Source organism: Cicer arietinum, chromosome 5, assembly GCF_000331145.2.
Source record: "Cicer arietinum cultivar CDC Frontier isolate Library 1 chromosome 5, Cicar.CDCFrontier_v2.0, whole genome shotgun sequence".
NCBI classification, from domain to species: domain Eukaryota; kingdom Viridiplantae; phylum Streptophyta; class Magnoliopsida; order Fabales; family Fabaceae; genus Cicer; species Cicer arietinum.
The window spans coordinates 46,810,810-46,816,952 of record NC_021164.2 but is presented as its reverse complement, the minus strand read 5'-3'; the positions used below and the strand labels follow the sequence as shown (position 1 = coordinate 46,816,952).

Below are 6,143 nucleotides of genomic sequence, written 5' to 3'. Positions count from 1 at the left end.
CCGTCCTTTACGAACCTTATTTCCACGATCATCTCCTTCATTTCGAACCTTATTTCCATCCAAGATCATCTCTCCCATTTCACACAATATATTTTCATTGAAATACGTAACCCTCATTACGTATTTCTTCAAACCGTATTTCTGTGAACCATATTTCTGTGAACTTTCTGCAAACCCTCTTTTCTTTGCATTTCGTCTTTCTTCGAACCATCATTATTCAGGTATTGATGTTATTAAATTTTTGTAATCATTAGAATGCATGTTGAGCTTTTTTAAGATATACTGATACATGTTGAGTTTGTTTATAATAATGCATGATCCATGTTGAGCTTGTTGATGTTATACTAAAGTGCATGTTGAACTTGTTGTAGTTAAATGGATACAAACAAAGATTTAGAAGTTCAAAATGAAGAAGTTGGCACCTCTAAGACTTACGAAAAAGAAGTCAAACGTGGTGCAACTATCATGCAAAGGGTGATTAAAGCACGGAGCAGTGGCATTAAATTTGAGGTATACTATATATACTCTGTTTGCTGTGTGTTTTTTTATCTTTTTTTAGGGTTTAGGGCATGTACTTACTATATGAGTTTATTAGGTTGGCTGGAACGAGAGTGGTCAGCCAGTTGACCCCAACAGCTCCATGTTTGTAAGCTACATTGGGGCTGTTGTTCGTCAAAATGTCCCAATAACAATAGACAACTGGAGAGATAAGGCGTTGAAGGATGCCAAAGATATCATCTGGAATGACATTCAAGTAAATATTTTGATCTACTCTTTTGTCATTTATAATTTTTTTTCTGTAAAATACATTACTTATAATTGTTTTCATTGCAGACCACTTTTGTTCTTGATGAGGAACGAAAGTCATATGTTTTGAGAGTTGCTGGGAAAATCCATCGTGGATTTAGATCCCATCTCTCAAATTTCTATCTAAAAGATAGAGAAGGAAACACAAATGCTGAACCTCCAAAGATATATCAACATTATATATCAAAGGATGAATGGAGTTTTTTTAAAAAGCGTTGTCTTTTATCTTTGTGCCCAAAATTATTTTTGATCCAAAATCACTTCACAATCAGTGCACACAACAACAAAACATATTCAAATACCATAAGCAGTTCACACAATCAGTAGAACATAAATCAGAACTCTGTAACTTTTTTAACATATATGTAACTCTGTAATTTACAACCTAAGTAACTACATTCAGATACATATATACAACCTAATTTACAACCTAATTACCTACATTCAGATACGTATATATATATAACCTAATTTACAACCTAAACTACATTCAGATCCATATGCATGTTCATATATTGTGTCCTATGATCATTTACATATAATAACTAACAGAATATACATTATATGCACTAGCTACCATATAATATTCAGATCCCTTGCCCAGCAGCAAGCTATTTCCCAGAAAATCAAATAATTTTCATGTCAAGCACGTACTGACACCATTCTTCCTTTAATTCCATCAGATCTTCCTCAGAATATGATGGACTGGAATTGGCAAAGTACTGCAATATAAAAATTGAACATATTATATTAAGTTAGTATCAAATATATAGATAATTTATATATGAAAATCATATAATGCAAATACCGTACCGTTTCTGGGATAATAGTTTTATTCTTCTCAACAATCTCCTTCATGAATCTCAATATGTAGTACCCACAGTCGATGTTATTTGTTTGACGAGGGCACTTTATTGAGATCCATGTAATGTTATTAGACTTCTGCTTCGACACTTTAGCACCTCTTTGAGCTCGATAAACTTTTAAGGCACTATCGAATGAATAAATGTGATTATTAGAGCATGAATATTTATATATATATATATATATAAATATTCATGCTCTAATAATCACATTTATTCATTCGATAGTGCCTTAAAAGTTTATCGAGCTCAAAGAGGTGCTAAAGTGTCGAAGCAGAAGTCTAATAACATTACATGGATCTCAATAAAGTGCCCTCGTCAAACAAATAACATTGACTGTGGGTACTACATATTGAGATTCATGAAGGAGATTGTTGAGAAGAATAAAACTATTATCCCAGAAACGGTACGGTATTTGCATTATATGATTTTCATATATAAATTATCTATATATTTGATACTAACTTAATATAATATGTTCAATTTTTATATTGCAGTACTTTGCCAATTCCAGTCCATCATATTCTGAGGAAGATCTGATGGAATTAAAGGAAGAATGGTGTCAGTACGTGCTTGACATGAAAATTATTTGATTTTCTGGGAAATAGCTTGTGCTGGGCAAGGGATCTGAATATTATATGGTAGCTAGTGCATATAATGTATATTCTGTTAGTTATTATATGTAAATGATCATAGGACACAATATATGCATATAATGGATCTGTTAGTTATTATATAATGGATCTGAATGTAGGTAATTAGGTTGTAAATTAGGTTGTATATATGTATCTGAATGTAGTTACTTAGGTTGTAAATTACAGAGTTACATATATGTTAAAAAAGTTACAGAGTTCTGATTTATGTTCTATTGATTGTGTGAACTGATTGTCTATAATATGTTCTGTTCTACTGATTGTGAAGTGATTTTGGATCAAAAATAATTTTGGGTACAAAGATAAAAGACAGCGCTTTTTAAAAAAAGTGCCATAAAAAGCTAAAAAGCATTTTTCATTTCAAATAATTAATTTACAGCGTTTAAAAAAAAAAAAATAACACATTTTACAGCGCTTTTTTTAAAAAGCGGTGTAAAATGTTGTTCTAAAGCGCTTTAATGGTGCACCTTCAACAGCGCTTCCGTGAGAAAGCGCTGTAATATGTACAAGAAAAGCGCTGTAAAATGCAGACCCATAATATGAAATTATGGGTGGGCATATTACAGCGCTTTTTCGAGAAAGCGCTGTAAAATGCAGACCCATAATATGAAATTATGGGTAGGCATTTTACAGCGCTTTTTCGAGAAAGCGCTGTAATATGTACGCCCATATATGAAATTATGGGTGGGCATATTACAGCGCTTTTGTGAGAAAGCGCTGTAATATGCACACCCATAACTCATATGACGGGGTGCATATTACAGCGCTTTTTGTGAAGAAGCGCTGTAAAATGTGCATAACAAGCGCGCGTTGTATTTACATGTTTTATAGCGCTTTTATAAAAGCGCTGTTGTATCATTTACAGCGCTCGTTTCCACAGCGCTTATTTTTTTGAAAAAGCGCTGTAAATGGCTTAAAAAAAGCGCTGTAAAAGCCGTTTTTTCGCGTAGTGCTAGCCCTATAAGTCAGTCTTCTCAAAACAACCTGACACCTATAAACTTTTTGAGGTAAACAAAAACCTTGGCCCTACACGTCAAGTCTACTCCACACAACATGAAAGCCACATATTGTTGAAGGCGACTACACCTTGACTGTACAAGTCAATTCTTCTCATTACAACCTGAAAACCACAATTTGCTTGAGGAACACTAAAGCCACTATCGGGCTGGATTACACAAGTTTGGAACTGATTATGTTTTTCTTTCTACTAAGCATATTTTTATAATTTATTTCTCACACTAAAGCACTCAAATATTTCTTTGAGCAAGTCTTTGTCTAGAACTAAAACCTTCGAATTTTGAATACTTACGAAGTTTGAGCTCCCAAAAGTATTTCTGAATTGTATGGTTTTATGAGTTTATGTAACGCCCAAATTTTTTATCTGAATATTACTTTAAAATATTTATTTTCTTTTAGAAACAACTATTTTTTTTTCTTATGAGTAGTTCATTATGTAATAAATTGAAGATGCGTAAGAAAAGAACTTGATATATTTTTTTTCGTAAAATAACGTAATGTAATTTACTAAAATATTATTTATTTATTCATTTGCAAAATTAATATTCCAATTGTTAGATCGATATTCATTTATGGTTCAAAATAAAATAAATTTTCTTTAAGTGAAATTCAAAAGAAACAAGGTTGACTGAAATTAATGACATTCAATTATTTACTAGCGAATGAAATCTCACTTCCACGTTTCTATTAAAAGTTAATGATGGCGAATAAATAACCTTACAATGTACCACAAAATTTTAGTAATACAAAACATTATTTTTAGGCTTAATTGCACTTTTGGTCCCCCTATTATAGATGAAAATTGAAAGTAGTCCCCCCATTTTGTTTGTCTCCAGTTTTAGTCCCCCAAACAGAATTTGAGTCCAAATCATGATGAATTATCATTTTTTTAATGATGTGTCAATAAAAGGGTGACGTGGCAGACGCTTATGTGGAATAAACTCATTATTATATTATTTTTGATTAAAGAATATAATTTATATTTTTAAAAACCATTATTATAATTGTGACAATATTTTTAAAAATACAATTTAATTATTAAAATTAAGTTAAAAGAAAAAACACTTAAAATCATGAACCCTAAACAAATCAAAATCAAAAACATTTACTCATAAACCCTAAAATCATTTTGGATTTCTTCCTCCTTAACAACACGATCAACATGGCCTCCATCTTCCCCTCAACATTGCGCTCAACTTCCTCCTCAACAGTTTCATCAACAAAGCTCTCAACTTACCCACTCTTTTCGCCCTTGCAATTTTAGACACCTCAACTTTCACTTCATCACCAACGACAACATATAACTCCATCATTGATTTCTTATCTCTAGATCTTTCCACGCACACTCGCTCCCTTCTTTCTTTCTTAAATCCAACCCTTCTCTTTCTCTCCTCTCAAACACACATTCACCAATCCTCTAAATCACCGTTGGATGGCGAAATACGGCGAGGGAGATAAACAGTGGATCGTCGAAGAAAGACCCGGCGGCACCAACGTCCACAACTGGCACTGGTCCGAAACCAATTGTCTAGAATGGTCTAGAACCTTCTTCACCAACCTTCTTTCCAACCTCACCATCCTCAACGGCGAAGGTAACCTCTTCATCAAAACCACCACTCTCCGTAACCTCAACGGCGAAGCCTACATCAACATTCGTAAGGGGAAAATCATCCCCCACTACGAAATCATCCCCGGCTATTTTTGATGGTCTGTTACTGGTTCTAATTTGGAGTTGCAAGAAGCTAAATTGATTGTTCAGAGATGGAGATTTGGAAGCTAGATTGATTTTAGGGTTCATGAGTGAATGTTTTTGATTTTGATTTGTTTAGGGTTCATGATTTTAGGATTTTTTTTCTTTTAACTTAATTTTAATAATTAAATTGTATTTTTAAAAATATTGTCACAATTATAATAATGGTTTTTAAAAATATAAATTATATTTTTTAATCAGAAATAATATAATAATGAGTTTATTCCACATAAGTGTCTGTCACGTCACCTTTTTTATTGACACGTCATTAAAAAAATGACAACTCATCATTCAAATTCTGTTTGGGGGACTAAAAGGGGGGACTACTTTCAATTTTCACCTATAATAGGGGGACTAAAAGTGCAATTAAGCCTTATTTTTAAGTAAAAGTCTCATTTTCCCCGCGTGTGCACCAATCAAACATCATTCATGCAACTTTTTGAGATCATTAGTACCTAAATGTTGGTGTAAGGGGTCAGTTCATCCCACAACAAAAATTAAACCAAATAATAAATTAACATCCATAAAATATGAATATAAAATCTTTTCGTAATAAAAGATTTAAAGAAATTGATTTTTTAATAGTTCTCAAAGGGGTATCAAAAATCATAAAATATATCTAAATAAATCAAGTAGCAACCGTAGAACAAATAATTATATCAAAATAAAAATAACAATAAAGTGTATGCAAGTTATGCATGCTCCTAAATATATATGATCCAGATATAACCAGCCACACAGAGGTCCTCATAGAAGTCACCGATACCAATAGGGAAAAATTAAACCAGTCACACAAGCGTCCACACAGATATATATGATATGTCATGAAATGATAATGATGCTCAAAATGTACATATCACCACTCACTTAAATAATCACACAAATCATAAGCCACTTAGGCAACCACAAAGATAACAATATTTAAAACACAAATCACCAGCCACTTAGGCAACCACAAAGATAATAATATTTAAAATACAAATCACCAGCCACCTAGGCAACCACAAGATAATGATATTTAAAACACAAGTCACCGGCCACTTAGGCAACCAC

General features: G+C 32.5%; 1 protein-coding gene and 1 long non-coding RNA gene across 3 annotated transcripts in view; one reads left to right on the top strand and one right to left on the bottom strand.

Moving 5' to 3' along the window:
* The first annotated feature begins 1,908 nt into the window (after window positions 1–1,908).
* On the top strand, window positions 1,909–2,536 carry LOC140920261 (uncharacterized). The gene is made up of 2 exons (XR_012162984.1): window positions 1,909–2,076; window positions 2,168–2,536. It is a non-coding gene; the product is annotated as an uncharacterized lncRNA (long non-coding RNA).
* A 1,433-nt stretch (window positions 2,537–3,969) lies between these two features.
* The window catches only part of LOC105852109 (uncharacterized), a 12,444-nt gene continuing 10,270 nt past the window's right edge, over window positions 3,970–6,143 (bottom strand). For both annotated transcript variants that reach the window (XR_012162958.1, XR_012162956.1), the window contains exon 3: window positions 3,970–5,545. The gene's annotated coding sequence lies outside the window, so the exon portion shown is untranslated. The remainder of the gene's footprint in view (window positions 5,546–6,143) is intronic.